This window comes from Taudactylus pleione, unplaced genomic scaffold (genome assembly GCF_031769625.1).
Source record: "Taudactylus pleione unplaced genomic scaffold, aTauple2 ptg000080l, whole genome shotgun sequence".
Taxonomy (NCBI): domain Eukaryota; kingdom Metazoa; phylum Chordata; class Amphibia; order Anura; family Myobatrachidae; genus Taudactylus; species Taudactylus pleione.
The window spans coordinates 5,212,070-5,230,542 of NW_028284482.1; positions in this window are offsets into that span (position 1 = coordinate 5,212,070).

Sequence of the window (18,473 nt, forward strand, 5' to 3'; positions counted from 1 at the left end):
GTCATCAAATGTTACACTTGAAACCCACAGAGGGTGGTCTGGTACATATGACTCACTTGTCATTTGCCTTGACCAACAATGATTTGGGCATGAATAGGGCAGTAAAGAGGGCACAGGCACCAGATTATATAATTTTGAATAAGAAGCTGTAGTTGTGCAGGGGTTAAGTAGCTTCGGTCATCAAATGTTACACTTGAAACCCACAGAGGGTGGTCTAGTACATGTGACCCACTTGCCATTTCCCTTGAACAACAAGGATTTTGGCATGAATAGGGCAGTAAAACGTGCACAGGCACCACATTTTGTCATTTTGAATACGAAGCTGTAGTTGTGCAGGGGTTAACTAGCTTCGGTCATCAAATGTTACACTTGAAACCCACAGAGGGTGTTCACATACATATGACTCCCTTGCCATTTGCCTTGACCAACAAGGATTTTTCATGAATAGGGCAGTAAAGCGGGCACAGGCACCACATTTTGTAATTTTGAAAAAGAAGCTGTAGTTGTGCAGGGGTTAATTAGCCTCCGTCATCAAATGTTACACTTGAAACCCACAGAGGGTGGTCAGGTACATATGACCCACTTGTCATTTGCCTTTACCAACAAGGATTTTGGCATGAATAGGGCAGTAAAGCGGGTATAGGCACCACATTTTGTCATTTTGAATAAGAAGCTGTAATTGTGCAGGGGTTTACTAGCTTCTCTCATCAAATGTTACACTTGAAACCCACAGAGGGTGGTCTGGTACATATGACCCACTTGTCATTTGCCTTGACCAACAAAGATTTGGGCATGAATAGGGCAGTAAAGCGGGCACAGGCACCACATTTTATCATTTTGAATAAGAAGCTGTAGTTGTGCAGGGGTTAACTAGCTTCGGTCATCAAATGTTACACTTGAAACCAACAGAGGGTGGTCTGGTACATGTGACCCACTTGCCATTAACCTTGACCAACAAGGAATTTGGCATGAATAGGGCAGTAAAGAGGGCACAGGCACCACATTTTGTCATTTTGAATAAGAAGCTGTAGTAGTGCAGGGGTTAACTAGCTTCGGTCATCAAATGTTACACTTGAAACCCACAGAGGGTGGTCTGGTACATATGACCCACTTGTCATTTGCCTTGACCAACAATGATTTGGGCATGAATAAGGCAGTAAAGCGGGCACAGGCACCACATTTTGTCATTTTGAATAAGAAGCTGTAGTTGTGCAGGGGTTAACTGGTTTCGGTCATCAAATGTTACACTTGAAACCCACAGAGGGTGGTCTGGTACATATGACCAACTTGTCATTTGCCTTGACCAACAATGATTTGGGAATGAATAGGGCAGTAAAGCGGGCACAGGCACCATATTTTATAATTTTTTTGAATAAGAAGCTGTAGTTGTGCAGGGGTTAACTATCCTCCGTCATCAAATGTTACACTTGAAACCCACAGAGGGCGTTCACATACATATGACTCCCTTGCCATTTGCCTTGACCAACAAGGATTTTTCATGAATAGGGCAGTAAAGCGGGCACAGGCACCACATTTTGTCATTTTGAAAAAGAAGCTGTAGTTGTGCAGGGGTTAACAAGCTTCGGTCATCAAATGTTACACTTGAAACCCACAGAGGGTGGTCTGGTACATGTGACCCACTTGCCATTTCCCTTGACCAACAAGGATTTTGGCATGAATAGGGCAGTAATGTAGGCACGGGCACCAGATTTCTTAATTTTGAATAATTACCTGTAGTTTTACAAGGGTTAAATAGCCTTGGTCAACAAATTTGACAATTGGGGTCTTTCCCTAAATTAGTAAAAGCCCCAAACCTCTGGGCATGGTCTGGTATTGGAATACTGGAAACAAAATCTGTGTGGGGTTTACCTTTTATTCCGATAACCAGCCCTAGGCTGGTTATAGGGAGAAAGGGGGTAACACTATAGCAGGGAGACACACTTAGGACCTCATTCAAAGGCAATCGCTCTGAATCAGGGCGGACGCTTTTTTTTTTAACCTGGCCTCCTGGCCGGGCGCTAAGCTATGGGTGACCACCTACAGCTTTTGCGAGCGGCCAGGTGATGGTCGCGATGAAATCCTTGTGATAGGGTCTCGTCTGCCGTAAGCCCCAGTGAGATTTCTGCTCAGATAGAGCAGGAAGCTCACTACTGACCCCTGCACAACTACTGCTTCTTATTCAAAATGACAAAATGTGGTGCCTGTGCCCGCTTTACAGGCCTATTCGTGCCAAAATCCTTGTTGGTCAAGGGAAATGGCAAGTGGGTCATATGTACCAGACCACCGTCTGTGGGTTTCACTTTCAAGTGTAACATTTGATGACCGAAGCTAGTTAACCCCTGCACAACTACAGCTTCTTGTTCAAAATTACAAAATGGGGTGCCTGTGCCCGCTTTGCTGCCCTATTCATAACAAAATCCTTGTTGGTCAAGGCAAATGACAAGTGGGTCATATGTACCAGACCACCCTCTGTGGGTTTCAAGTGTAACATTTGATGACCGAAGCTAGTTAACCCCTGCACATCTACAGCTTCTTATTCAAAATGAAAAAATGTGGTGCCTATGCCCACTTTACTGCCCTATTCATGCCCAAATCATTGTTGGTCAAGGCAAATGACAAGTGGGTCATATGTACCAGACCACCCTCTGTGGGTTTCAAGTGTAACATTTGATGAGCGAAGCTAGTTAACCCCTGCACAACTACAGCTGCTTATTCAAAATGACAAAATTTGGTGGCTGTGCCCGGTTTACTGCCCTATTCATGCCCAAATCCTGGTTGGTAAAGGCAAATGATAAATTGGTCATATGTACCTGACCACCCTCTGTGGGTTTCAAGTGTAACATTTGATGACCGAAGCTAGTTAACCCCTGCACAACTACAGCTTCTTATTCAAAATGAGAAAATGTGGTGTCTGTGCCCGCTTTACTGTCCTATTCATTCCCAAATCATTGTTGGTCAAGGCAAATGACAAGTGGGTCATATGTACCAGACCACCCTCTGTGGGTTTCAAGTGTAACATTTGATGACCGAAGCTAGTTAACCCCTGCACAACTACAGCTTCTTATTCAAAATTATATAATCTGGTGCCTGTGCCCTCTTTACTGCACTATTCATGCCCAAATCATTGTTGGTCAAGGCAAATGACAAGTGGGACATATGTACCAGACCACCCTCTGTGGGTTTCAAGTGTAACATTTGATGACCGAAGCTAGTTAACCCCTGCACAATTACAGCTTCTTATTCAAAATGACAAAATGTGGTGCCTGTGCCCGCTTTACTACCCTATTCATGCCAAAATCCTTGTTGGTCAAGGCAAATGACAAGTGGGTCATATGTACCAGACTACCCTCTGTGGGTTTCAAGTGTAACATTTGATGAGCGAAGCTAGTTAACCCCTGCACAACTACAGCTTCTTATTCAAAATTACAAAATATGGTGCCTATGCCTGCTTTACTGCCCTATTCATTCCCAAATCCTGGTTTGTCAAGGCAAATGACAAGAGAGGTCATATGTATGTAAAGTGTATGTGGAGGCTTTGCGGCATGAAGCCTGTGGTATTGAGGCAGATCCTTCCTTGGTGGCTGCTGGATGCTCAGCCGGTCACATGAGGGCTGTGAAGGTTTGTGATGGCTTATCTTCTGTAGGGTGTGTTCTTAAATCTGGAGGACTATGTGCTTTGGAGGGCTGTATGCTGCCCTCAGGCTCGCCACTCTGGCATTTAATAGTGGTATTTAACAGCTGGGAGACGACAGATTCCTCTGATCTGTGCAGTAGACCTGACTTCTCCCCTGTTTGGCATCTCAGCACCTCCCCAAAGTGTCTTCACTGGCTTTCTTGACTCTCCTTAACTCCAGCTGATCTTCTCAACATCTCTTGTCCACCCCAGAGTGCCACTCCTAAAGTGTGCCAACAACTCAAAGTCCTCCTCTTAATTTTCCTTGGTAGGCAGCTTTCCCTTCAGCTTATTTTGGTGAGGTTTTCACTGTGTATGTAAAGTCTTTTGTCTTAATAAAAACATAGGATGCAACACAAACTCTGCCAACTCTGATCTGGTGCAGAATTTCAAGTTCTCTTCCATTGGGGTAAGGAATGCAAGGAATGCACCTGAAAATACGGCCTCCCAACCATTTATATTATTACAATAATCTTGCTCTATAAATTATGTACACTGTGTCACAAAATGAAATATACAAGTGCTCCTCTGCCTTTCCTGTACTTGGTCCAACTCCCCTCCTTTGAATAATATGCAGGTCGTAAGCTGTATTTGCACTGTATGTTTTACCCTTCCTGTGTTCAGGACTATGGGTCTGATTCAGAGCCGCTCGTAAGCGGCCGCTCGTTCGCTATGAGCGATGTTCGCACAACTGCGCATGCGTATGGGTCGTAATGCGCATGCGCGAACCAGTCATTGCGGTCGGAAATCGAGCGCTCGCAAAACAGCAAGGGGCTGCTAATTTGATTGACAGAATGTACCGTTTGTGGGTGGTAACAGGGGAAGGTGCTTGAAACGGGGGAGTGGAGATCCGAACGCAAGCGTGCCTAATGGTAAAAAGGGCGTTTAATGGGAGTGCATAATTAGTAAAGGAGCATCATAGACCACGTCACTTGGTTGTCTTTTAGCCTGAACTGCTCGCAGTGATTGCGGTAGGATAAACCTACCACAAGCACTGCGAGCAGTTCAGATGCCTATCGATGTACCCGATTAATCAAATAAATACCGGAGATGACGTGTGATGCGAACGGCAAAGGGGCGTCTTTACGGAATAGCGAGCGCATTTTTCGTTCGCTCGCTCAGACATAGAGGCGTCAACAAACCGCAATGAGCGAGCGCTCAATTTAAATAGCCGGTCCCTTTTTAGGAACGACCGTCCGCAAATAGCGTCCAGCTCTGAATCAGGCCCTATATTGTGTAGGTACAGGTACTGCATTACATCTAGCAAGATCCACTGTTCTACAGACATAAAAGTGGTTAAAGAATAGCAGGGAATTCTGCAAGAGCACAGTGCATACTCACTGTCAGCCTCAGTACCTGCTCTCTGTGACTGACAGGTACGTGGGAGAAATACAGAAAGGGGTAGTCAGGAAGACATGAAGAAAAGAACATTACATTCCTCTCTTGAAAGACATATTTCAATTATTTTGCTATTGATGGATTTCATGGAATTAATGACTACATTTCTCTAAATGGAAATTATGAACAGAGAAGCTTTTACATTTATGTTGCCATAGATTATCAATGTACAGTGGATGAGTGTGATAACAAACAGAATCTATGATAAAAGTATATAAAGCAATAATAATATGCAAAATAAATTAACATCAAAATACCATTATGGAATATTATGTAACAAGGTGAAAAATAGCATGAAAATACATATAGGGGATTTATTAAAATTAATCAGCATGTTTCAGTTTACAGGTACGAATAAATATGTAAGAAGAAAAGGAAAAAAGAGTGACCCTGATACAGCTACTTAATTACAAATGGATACAGTTAAGATCCCGGCAGTTGGGATGTTGGCGTTCAGAATGCTGGCACCGGAATCCTGACACCAGTCAGAATCCCGGCACCAGCATCCCGACTGCCGGCATCCAGACAGTAAGTATTTGGGTTAGGGGGAGGGTTAGGATTAGGGTTAGGCACTAGAGGGAGGGATAGGGTTAGGCACTAGGGGGAGGGTTAGGGTTAGGCTGCAGGGGGGAAGGGTTAGGGATGGACTGCGGGGGTTAAAGGTTAGGTTTAGGCTGTGGGGATGGAGGGTTATGGATAGGGGTAGGGTTGGATACTTACCAACAGGTGTCAGTATAACATACCTCCCAACATTTGTTGGGAGGGAGTCGGGACTTGCGCGCACCCGAAAAGTGAGCGTGGCCTAACCATAAAGGGGGTGTGGTCTGATGAACCCCCCCCGTTTACATCTCTAATGGGGCTTCCCCCCGTGCTCTGAATAGCGTCTTTTCTAGCTCTGCATACATGCTGCTCTGCATAGCAGAGCAGCGTGTATGCTTCCCCCCAACTTCCCCCCCAACGCGGGACACTGCGGCCCGCGGGCGGGACAGTCCCAGAATAACGGGACTGTCCCGCTAAATGCGGGACAGTTGGGAGGTATGATATAATAACCCTGTTGGGATGCTAGTGTCGGGATCCTGAGCACTGGCATCCCGTACCCAACCTATTACAGCATCACGATATATGTAAAAATGATTGTATCATAATAAAAACAATGCCATCATGTAAAGAATAATAATATAAACGACTTTAGGTCACTGTTACGAACCACTAACTTGGTCATAGGTTCTCTAGTCTTGACAGCCAGGTTTGGCACAACTTATCCAGAATAACGTAACACAGAAATCCATTAGTGACCCCCCCCCCAGGTAGATTTGCACTTCGCTGCTGTGCTATGCAGGTCGTGCCCCCCCTCTCCTCCCTCTCCCCCTGGGTAAGCCACGACCATGATTGGAAGAGAGGTTAGATACTTACTGCAGTATACTATGGAAGCAGCTGAGAAGTCAGGATATACAAATTAGTATTGCCAAGTTCGGTATGAGGTCTAGGATTGGAGAAGACAGTGTAAACAAAAAGGCAGTCCAAGTTCAGAGCAGGCAGCACGTTAGAGAACTGTGTGCTCTGACCGTCTCTCCACTATACATGCTGGGTACTAGGACCCTGAGTCAGATGGAGGTGTGTCCTCCAACTTGATGACATCACTGCTGGGCTATTGCTCATGTGCAGCTGGTGTCATATTTACTGTGTAGAGTGTCACAGTACTGTACGGATGCATAGTACTTAGCTACGGAAGTGAGACACCTAAATGACACTGTTAACCTTTGCAATACCAATATTCTGCTTACTACTGATATTGCTGTGTTACCGCTGTTACCTGTTACACTATTGCTATCAATAAAGCCTGTTAAGGACTCTCTGGGTGGCCTAAGGGCTATTTCACACACAATGGATTTGTCCGTCCGGCACAAAACCGGACATGAGTTTTCCATTGTTTAATTTCAGTGGAAGTTAAAAATAAATTAGGGCTTTCACACTGCACAAACATGGCACAAACACGGCATGGTTGCCATGTTACAGCTGTGATAACCACTGACTAGGACAACTGTCGTCCATGGTTTGCAGTTTGACATATTGGAAAGAGATTCAAACTAGGTATGTGCGCTGACCCCTGCGTTTTGGGTTTGGATCTGGATCTCCCCTGGTTTTGGATCTGGATTGGTTTTGCCAAAACCTCACCTCCGCATTTTGTTTTCAGGTTTTGATTTTGGATCTGGATATTTTCTTACAAAAATAAAAAAAACAGCTAAAATCACATAAAATGGGCTTTTTTTGTTCCTACATTATTAATAGCCTCAATAACATTTATTTCCACTCGTTTCCAGTCAGTTTTGACCACCTCACAATATTATGTTTTCTTCTTCTAGTTAAGGCCAAAAGGTTGCATCCAGCTAGCTGGCTGACTAAGCTAAGTGACTCAGTGGGCGGCATTAACATGTGGCAGTTCAGCTTCCAATTTCCAACACAGATACAGGACCTCATTCAGAGTCGGTCGAAGCGGCCGCACGGTCGTACGGAAAAAGGGGCCGGATATGCAAATGATGCACTCGCATGTTGCGTCCCTAAGTTCGGATCGGTAGTTGGCCGACCAAGGGGAGGAAGCGGTCGAAAGACAAAAAAATACGCCCCCTTCTCGTACGCATTGCACGTCATCCCCGGGCATATAAGGATTAATCGAGACCATCGGGAACCATCGGAACTGGTCATAGAGCTTAAGGTTGACCATACCCTCTCTTAAGCTCTACGATCATGTCAGTGTAAAAACCTCCCATGTCACATGTGCCATGACGCTACTTTGTTAATTAAGCACTCCCATAATCCGTATGCACTCCCATAAAACGCTGTTCGCATAATGAGGCACGCCTGCGTTCGGATCTCCACTCCCCCGTTTTCAAGCACCTTCCCCTGTTACCACCCACAAACGCCCCCATCTGTCACTCAAACTACCGACCTGGCTGTGTTCAAGGAGAGAGAAATTTCTGATCGTAGCGGCTAGTTTGCGCACGCGCACTGCGAACATTACGCATGCGCAGTATAGCGAACGTACGACCGTGCGGCCGCAAACGACCGACTCTGAATGAGGTCCACAGTGTGTTATACAGTGTGGGTTGGTTACACAAATAGTGCACTTACTGTGACAGCAGTGTCGGCAGAGCAGGATTGCTGATGGTGTCCTCAGTACATGGAATGGCAGTGCTGTGGTGCTGGCAGTGTCCTCAGTGAAGGGTACCAGCGATGTTGGCAGTGCCAGTGGTGTCTTTAGTGCAAGTTTGCTGGCTGTGTTGGCAGTGCAGGGGTTGCTGACGGTGTCCTCAATGCATGGAATTGCAGTGCTGCGGTGCTGGCAGTGTCCTCAGTGAAGGGTACCGGCGATGTTGGCAGTGTCAGTGGTGTCTCTAGTGCAGGTTTGCTGAATGTGTCGACAGTGCAGGGGTGTTCTCAAGGCAGGGTGCCGGCAGAGCGTGGGTGCCAACGGTGTCCTCAGTGCATGTGTGCTGAAAGTGTCGGCAGTGCAGGGGTGCTGGTGGGTGTCCTCAGTGTGGGAGTGCCAGCTGTGTGGGGGTCGCTGATGGTGTCCTCAGCACGTGGGGCAGCAGTGAAGGGGTGCTGGCAGTGTCGGCAGCGGTGGTGTCGGCAGCTGGGGTGCCGGCGGTGCCAGCAGCGGGGGGTTCCGACGGTGTCAGGCAGCGGAGGATGGCGGGCGCCATCTTCTTTTGCTTCCTGACTGTGTGCAACTGTGCATATTAAATGGACTTAATGCTGATTGGCTGAGAGCCGTGATAGACGGCTCTCTCAGCCAATCAGTGTTAAGCCCGCTCAATACAAAACCTTGCGACCCGACAGCGGGATCACAAGGTTTTGCCTCAGGTGAGGGTTCCGGGGCAAGCAGGGAGATTGGCTCGGATCGTCCCGGATCCCCGAAATTTTGGTAGGTTCGGATCTCTGAAATCCAAACCCGCTCATCTCTAATTCAAACACACGGCAATAACATTATATACAGAACAAAACCATTGCTTGTGAAAGGGACTGATCCACAGGAGAAAAACCTGACATTTTTTTCTATCTGGACAAAACAGCCACTGTCACTTCATACTTGCCGTTTTTTATTTTTTCCACCCGGGGAGGAGAAGCAGGTGGGTGGCAAAAGGGGCGGGTCCTGATGGTCCGCGTCATTAAGCCCCGCCCCATCACGGTAAATTGCCACGATTGGTGCAAATTGAAATAGAGGCAGGGCCAAATGACGCGATTCTTGCAGAATCGCATCATTAAGTCCCGCCCCTACATGGGAATCCGCGGCAGCCATTTTCCCTGTACTGCGCATGCGCAAACAACGGGAAAATGGCCGCCGCAGACTTTTTCCAGTCATTTTTAACAGCGCCAGACGCCCGCACCGATGTGGGACTCCGGAGAGGTAAGTAATATTATGGGTGCAGGGTGTGCGGTGCAGGGCCCCCCTGGACCCAAGGGCCTGTGTTCCCTGCACACCCTGCACCCATTATAGATACGCCCCTTTCCTGCACACCACCCACGTTGGGACCCATATATATCGGATCCGAGTGTGGCTGTATTGGAGACTTGAATACAGTGTCCGCCGCTTATTGTCTGCTGCAGGTGAGTCCTGAGCCTAGCGCTGCTAGTGCCCAAGTAACACTACCTCCTGCACACCACCCATATACATCGAGTGAGTGGTACAACATCGCCGTATCTGAGTGCAGTGATACGGTCAGCTTTTTGCACATGCAGACATGGTGATATCTATACAGTAACACCTGTTGGAATATTTATTTTTGCTCTCTTCATTCACCTAATGATTGATTATATATGAGCAGTGTGAATATTGTGGTATGGAAAAGGATCCTGATTATTAACAGCTTTACCTCGGTGATGGCCACATCACTGTTGGGCAGGAGCTGGCTGGCAACTTTTAGCCTGGGGGGCAAATGCATGCAGGCGGCCCTGGCAGAGGAGTAGCGTGTAGCCAGGGTGCCCGAAGAACGTGCGTGCTACGGCGCCGCCCCCGCTCAAGTGTTTCAGGGAGGAGGCGGGTCCATATGGGATTAATGTAAGGTAAAAATAAAGATATGGGGCAGCCCCCTGTCGTAGTGCCCATATGCAGTGCCCCGTGTGCCACAGGGGAGAACACCCTTATGCAGGCCTCCAGTAGTGCCCCCAGTAGTGATCCCCTCCTATGCAGTGCTCCTTGTGCCCCCAGTAGTGGTCCCCCCTGTTCAGTGCCCCTTGTGCCCCCAGTAGTAAGCCCCTTATATAGTGCCCCCAATAGTGGTACCCCCTATGCAGTGCCCCCAGTAGCAGTCCACCCCCCCATGCAGTGCCCCCAATAGTGGTAACCCTTATGCAATGTCCCTTAAATAGTGGCCCCAGTTGTAGTCTCCCCCCTATGCAGTACCCCCAGTATTGCCCTTTATATAGAGCCCCCAGCAGTGGTCCCTCGCAGTGCCCCCAGTGGTAGTCCCCTCCCCCTATGTAGTGCCCCTAGTAGTAGTCCCCTCCCCACTATGCAGTGCCCCTAGTAGTAGTCCCCAGTAGTAATCCACCCCCCTGGTAGTGTCCCCAGTAGTAATCCCCCCCTGGTAGTGCCACCATAGAAATCCCCCCCTGGTAGTGCACCCATAGTAATCCCCCCCATGGTAGTGCCCCCAGTAGTAGTAGTCCCCCCTTGTAGTGCCCCCAGTAGTAGTAGTCCCCCCCCTTGTAGTGCCCCCAGTAGTAGTAGTCCCCCCCCTTGTAGTGCCCCCAGTAGTAATCCACCCCCCTGGTAGTGCCCCCAGTAGTAATCCCCCCCTGGTAGTGCCACCATAGAAATCCCCCCCTGGTAGTGCCACCATAGAAATCCCCCCCCTGGTAGTGCCCCCATAGTAATCTCCCCCCCCCCCCCCAGTAGAGAGAGAGACTTTATAAAAAAAAAAAAAAAAAAACACTTACCTGAAACTCCCGCTCCTGGTCCCGACGCTTCCACCGGCTCCTCTGGCCTGGCCGCTTTGTATTATGGGAGAGACGTCGTCATGACGACATCTCTCCCGTTACCCACTGCGGGAGCCGAAGATGGCTCCCGCAGTGGGAGCAGCAGCAGCCGATGAGAGTCTGAGAGACTCTCAGCGGCTGCTGATTACAGCAAACACACAGCTGCCGGCTCCGGCGGCTGTGTGTTTGTGCTGTGTAGCGCTGACCGGACTCCGTCTGGTCAGCGCTACACACGCGGCGCAGTCTGTGTCACAGTGACACAGACTGCACTGGCCCGCGGCCCGCATGACGCTGCGGCCCGGGGGGCACATGGCAGCCTGCCCCCCGGCCCAGCCCGCCACTGCTGTTGGGGGACCCATTCATTTACAATAAAATTCACTAAGAATAACAAGTGATAAAATAATCAAATTAGCCGGACGCGGCTATCTGGTTAAAAGACCTCAAGGATTAGTGGATTGTATTGCACTGTTTTTCTTAGTCACAATATAAGGACTAATGCCTAGACACATGGTGCTGTCTTTTAATAATTTGGAGCGCGGTTATTGTTTCTATTTTTCCTCAATTACAAAAAGCGCTGTTTAGATTTCGGGTAGATTGCGTTTGCCGTGTGAGGAGAAATAAGAAAACTACAATAATGTTATTTTCTGGAAATTCAAAGTCTTCTAAAAAGAAAAAAATAACAAAAAACAAGGCACAGTTGTGTGTGTACTGCATAGGTCATTACTGATGTTGGAATGTAACCATCCTCTAAAGTGTCAAACTAGACAACGAGAAATGACTTAAATGAGTTGTTGTTTTCCCCTTTAAAAATCCAATAGAGATTTTCTTTTTCTGCAGTACGCCATATAGAAATGTTAGTTAAGTAATGTGAAAAGAAGACCATACCATCACATAGGGAATGGGTATGTAATGCCAGCTGTTGGGATGTCTCATGTCACATTACCGATAGCGGCATCCAGATGGTTGGTATCCCGACGGGTTGGGTAAGTATACTTACCCTTCCCCCTTCTCCCCCTAACCCTCCCTTCTTGTAGCCTAATTCTAACCCTCCCCACCCCGCACACTAACCCTCCCCGATAGTTCCTAAACCTAAGTCTCTCCCCTTCGTCCATAACCCCCCCCAGTGGTGGCCAATGCACACCATCCGGCAATGCAATGTGCATGACCTATGAAAAAACACACTACATTGGCCCCCGCAGGAAAAAAACATACTACTTTGGCCCCCTCAGGAACAAAACACACTACATTGGCTCTCACAGGAATAAAACAATCACATTTGCTGGCCCCCACAAATAAAACAAACAATCACATTCACTGGCCCCCACAGAAAAAACCCCACATTGCTACCCACAAAGAAAAATCGCAATGGCCACCCCAAAGATTAAAAAAAACACATTGCCCACCAACTGAAAAAAAAACCCAGATTGGCTGGCCACGGGCGGAAAGGGCTGGCTAGGTCACTGGCGCAGGGCAGGCGGGAAGGGCTGGCTCGGTCCAGAGGTGTAGCATGTGGCCAGGGTGCCGGAGCACATGTGTGATACTGCACTGCCCCCCCGCCCAGTGTGCCAGGGAGGAGGCATGTCCAGCATGTGGGGTTACATTAAAGGGAAATAAAAATATACATTAGGGGCAGTATCGAATTGGGGCATGCAGGGCTGGATAGGTTGGATATGAAATCCCGGCTGTCGGAATGCCGCTGGTCAGAATACCGACAGCGACATCCCAACTCATAGGAAACACAGGTAAATGTTTTCCTAACCCCTACCCTAACCCTCCCTCCCCGGTGCTTAAACATAACCTCCCCCCTAGAGCCTAAAGCTGGCCACACACTAGACCAGTGTTGGCTAACCTTGACACTCCAGCTGTTATGGAACTACATAACCCAGCATGCACTGCTACAGTTTTGCTATTAGGGCATGCTAAAACTGTGGCAGGGCATGCTGGCATATATATATTTCCAAAACAGCTGGAGTGTCAAGGTTAGCCAACACTGCACTAGACCAACTTACATCCAACCAGCCAACTAGATGATTGGTTGGAATGAAAATCTGGTAAAGTATGAAAGCAAATGACAATCAGCAATTTGCTCCCAAACGCCAGAAAATGGACAAAAACTGTTGTTTGAACAAATTGTTTAGATCAAACATTTAACAAACTTGTCTGACGACCATTTTCATCTATTTTCTGGCATTTAGGAGCAAATTGCTGATCATCATTTACTCCCATTCCTTACCAGATTTTCATTCCAACCAATCAACTAGTTGGATGGTTGGATGAAAGTTGGTCTAGTGTGTGGCCAGCATAAACCTAACCTCACCCCCCCTTGTACCCTAAACCTGACACCCCCTCCCTGCTGCTTTCTCCACTGGGGATCCGTTTGATCAGGTACCTGCTATGAATTATATGTGGTGACCTGTACTGCACCGCTACAGGTCCCCTACTGTTAACAGCCGCAGAGACCGGAGCCGGCGTTTGCCACGTCACTACACCACACTAAGCTGTACCTGGACTGCCCAGCTCATTACCCGGGGCTATGGACGGCGGATGCTGCCAGGAATTGAATGTATCGTGTGCACACTGGACTTCTACAGTGAGAAAGACCAAGGTGTTCACTCATTAAGCCACTCTACTGATAAGCTATTATAAGCTACATGATGGGCTCTATGTGCTCAACTTTCCCTCTTTCTTAACATAGCCACTATAATTAACAGCTGGTCCAATCAAATATATTATATGATGTGGTTAGTTTAAAAGGAATCCCCAAGTGAACTTTTTTGTTGGAAAACCTGCAACAAGCTATTAGTATCTGGTGTACTGGAGATTTGCCAATTAGGACAATTGACAACAACTGCTGTGTCATCTTGGCTCTCCTAAGGAAACGTTTTGTTATACAAATTGTAACAAACATAAGTTAGTGTTATCTAAATTCCAGCTTGCCAATTAGGACAACTAATTAGGGGGGTATCCACTACACGATTTTAGCAGGCGATTGAACGATAATGACGTAGTTATCGTTCAATTGTTCATAAATCGTGCACTGTTTGGTCGTTCAATGATGAACGATCAAACGATCAGCCACTCCACTGACACTCCCAAACCTCCATTTTGTTGTTTATCTGTGGACAGAGCTGAAGCAAGCAGGACACAGAGGATCATCATTCGGCAATAAGGTAAGTATAAACCGTGCCAAACCACTGACCACCAATGTTGCACTCCCAGGGAACTGGCACTGGGAAGGGGGACAAGACGCAATAAAGGGCACTTGCATAAGGGACACAGACACTGCATAAAGGGGACTACTGGGGGTGCTGCATAAGGGGCACTTGCACTGCTTAAGTGGGAGCATGGGGGCACGCATAAAGGCGACTACAGGGGGCATGCATAAGGGGCATAGGCACTGCATAAATGGGACTACTGGGGGCATGCATAAGGGCACTAGCACTGCATAAAGGGGACTACTGGGGGCATGCATAATGGCACTGGCACTGCATAGAGGGGACTACTGGGGACAGGCATAAGGGCACTAGCACTGCATAAAGGGGACTACTGGGGGCACGCATAAGGGGCATAGGCACTGCGTAAATGGGACTACTGGGGGCATGCATAAGGGCACTAGCACTGCATAAAGGGGACTATTGGGGGCACGCATAAGGGGCACAGGCACTGCATAAAGGGGACTACTGGGGGCACGCATAAGGGGCATAGACACTGCATAAATGGGACTATTGGGGCACACATAAGGGCACTAGCACTGCATAAAGGGGACTATCGGTGGCACGCATAAGGGGCATAGGCACTGCATAAAGGGGACTACTGGGGGCACACGTAAGGGCACTAGCACTGCATAAAGGGGACTACTGGGGGCATGCATAAGGGGCATAGGCACTGCATAAAGAGGACTACAGGGGACATGAATAAGGGCACAGGCACTACATAAATGGGACTATTGGGGGCATGCATAAGGGCACTGGCACTGCATAAAGGGGACTACTGGAGACATGCATAAGGGCACTGGTACTGCATAAATGGGACTACTGGGGGCACGCATAAGGGCACTGGCACTGCATAAAGGGGACTACTGGGGGGCATGCATAAGGGCACTAGCACTGCATAAATGGGACTACTGGGGGGCATGCATAAGGGCACAGGCACTGCATAAATGGGACTATTGGGAGCACGCATAAGGGACACAGGCACTGCATATGGGGGCTACTGGGAGCATGCATAAGGGGCACAGGCACTGTATAGGGGGGACATACTGGGAGCATGCATAAGGGGCACAGGCACTGCATAAGGGGGACTACTGGGGTTATTGTATAAGGGATACTCAGGGGCATTGCATATGTTTTTTGCTTTGTTTGTTTATAATTTATTTTTGTTTTTTCACTTGCAGACATGACTGGTACACAGGGTCTCATTCAGACCCGCTCGCGAGCGCAGGACGCTTGCAAGTGGGTCGATGTTACCCCAATGCGCATGAAGGAGCTCCGTCGTGCGCATGCGCGAGACCCGAACAGCGACAGCCAAGCTGTCGCTCTGGGTCTCGCACCAAAGGGGGCGTGCTGTCGATGGTGACTGACAGCACGCCCCCTTTGGTGGGCGTGCCGGGGGCGTGACTGCCAGACGGAGGCGTTCCCATGGGAACGCCTACTGTCTGGGTCCGGCCCCACTGACATCACTAGTGATGTCAGTGGGAGTGATTTTGGCTCTGATAGAGCCAAAATCACTCCAGGGCTTGCTGCCATGAGACCCTACCGCAGGGTCTCGTCGCAAGCCCGATGGTCGTGATGGTCTTGACCATCGCGACCATCATCATGGACGCTCGCATAAGCTGTGGGTGGTAACCCACAGCTATGCGAGTGCCCAAAAGGCCGCTCCACATTTAAATAGGACGGCCCTGATTCAGAGCGAGCGCTCTGGTCAAAGCGTCCGGCTCTGAATCAGGGCAACAGTCCAGAGCATTCTTTACCGGAATCATTGAGATGTACCAGGCCAATGAGTGCCTCTGGAAGCTCTCCAGTAGGGACTACACCAACATAGATCTCAAGAATCAGGAACTGAAAAAATTGGTGATATACAGTTGGGAGCAAGACAGTAATGTTGACATGGACTGGGTAAAGTAAAAAATCCAGGGTTTGAGAACAGTGTACCTGAAGGAACACAAGAAGTGTGAGAATTCCAAGCGTTTTTGGAGCAGGTGTGGATGAAGTCAGAAAGCCAAGGTTATGGTACTATGGGCCTAATTCAGACCCGCTTGCGAGCGTAGGACTCTCGCAAGCAGGTCGATGGTGCCCTAATGCGCATGCGCGCAATGGAGGGAGCTCCGTTGTGCGCATGTGCGAGACCCGCATAGCGACAGCCAAGCTGTCGCTCCAGGTCTCGCACCAAAGAGGACGTGCTGTCGATGGTGACTGACAGCATGCCCCCTTTGGTGGGCGTGTCGGGTGTGTGGCTGCCAGATGGAAGCGTTCCCATGGGAACGCCTAACGTCTGGGTCCGGCCCCACTGACATCACTAGTGATGTCAGTGGGAGTGATTTTGGCTCTGATAGAGCCAAAATCACTCCAGGGCTTGCGGCCACGAGACCCTACCGCAGGGTCTCGTCGCAAGCCCGATGGTCGCGATGGTCTAGACCATCGCGACCGTGATCATGGGCGCTCGCATAAGCTGTGGGTGGTAACATACAGCTATGCGAGTATCCAAGAGGCCGCTCCATTTTTAGGTAGGAAGGCCCTGATTCAGAGCGAGCGTTCTGGTCAGAGCGTCCGGCTCTGAATCAGGCCCTATGACTTGCTCACATTCATTCTTGAGCAAGAACCAAAGAGACGGTCGTTGTGCTCGCTAGAGGTGGGAGAGGACCTCTTGGAGGATTTGGAGGGTCAGGAATTAAATTAAACAATTAAACAATTGTCCTTTTTTATTTTTTCATAGTTGATTATTTGACTCTTGAATGGAGGGGATGCAGTCGGGATGCCAACGATCTAAATGCCGACCGTCGGCATCCCGACAGTCTAATCCCGGCAAGGGTCTAATGACAGGCGTCGAAATTCTGACACCTGTCATTACACCTATGCCGGGAGCCCGACACCCGACTTAACGATCAAAGGATAAGCTGGGCGCTGACAGCTGCGCAGGGGGGGGTTTGGGGGGTTTATGGTCAGTTTAGGGGCTCCCTGTGTCGGGCTGCCGTTGCCGGGATTTGAACCGGCGGTAACTCATACTGAATCCGTTAATGGTAGTGCTTTCAAGTCGAATAAGGGTGGGTGTGGGATTGTTTTACATGATCGAAGGTATGTGTCAGCAGCGCCTCCTGCCCTCACTTTACCTTGAGGGGGTGGATGACACTGGTGGTGGGCGAGCTGGTGCCGCGGCGCCTGCTCACTGAATGTGTCAGGCGTTGGGACCAGCACATGAGCTTTGGTGGTGTTGCCCATGCATAATACAAGCTTCTCAGGGCTGCATTGGTTCCAACCCCAAAACAGCCCTGTAAGGCTGCCCGAAAGGCAGAGTAACATAAGCCGCTCTCTGCTGATCTCTTCCCAGACTGGCAGTCCCAGGGTGAGGAAACAACTCCCCCTGGGGCTGGCTGTCTTCAGCCTGAGTGGCCAGGGCCGTAGCTAGGGTAGTGTGGCCGGTGCCATCGCACAGGGCACCACAGGTCAGGGGGCGCTGTTTGGGTCTGTCAAATTTCTGTTTATTATCATTCTTGCTTGTAGCTTCCTCTTATTCATCCCTAGCATCTCCTGGCCTTTCCTATCTCTTCCCTGGCCCTTCCCCATTAAGCCATGGCCCTTTTTTGGGTGCATTATGTCCCTTTGAAAAAATGAGGGGGGCGCCAATGCTCTTTCTGGCACAGGGCACCAAAAAGTCTAGTTACGGCTCTGAGTGGCATATATATACAGTACACATACACAAACATTGGTAATTTGGGAGGGTACAGGAGTTTGAGGTGAACGTAAGGAGTCCGCGGGGACCCGAGCTAGGACTGCATGGGGTGTGAAGTGATATGGAAGAATTCATGAGCCCTCCATGCATCCTATACAGGGCCTGATTCAGCTTAGATAACAAGTTTGTAGACGCATGCACCTGGTCAATGTTTGCATCTTGCGCATTCACCGCATTTCGCACGCGCAAACCGGCTACTGCAAGTGCAAAATCAAATGCAGCGGATATGCATAGCCATTGAGAAATGATTGACAAGAAATGCCATTTGGGGGTAAAGAGAGGGGGGAGACAAAGGAACACAGGCGTGCCTGTGCGTTGCATAATTAAGCCCCTGCTACGGCATACGCTGGCAGAGGTTTGAAATGGTGACACGGTTCCAATGTTAATTGATGTTGCCACCGTTTTTGGTAACTAGCGGATGTATGAAATGGGAAGTGGGCAGTTTTACAAGATGGTGGGCATCTTGCTTTAGTGGCGC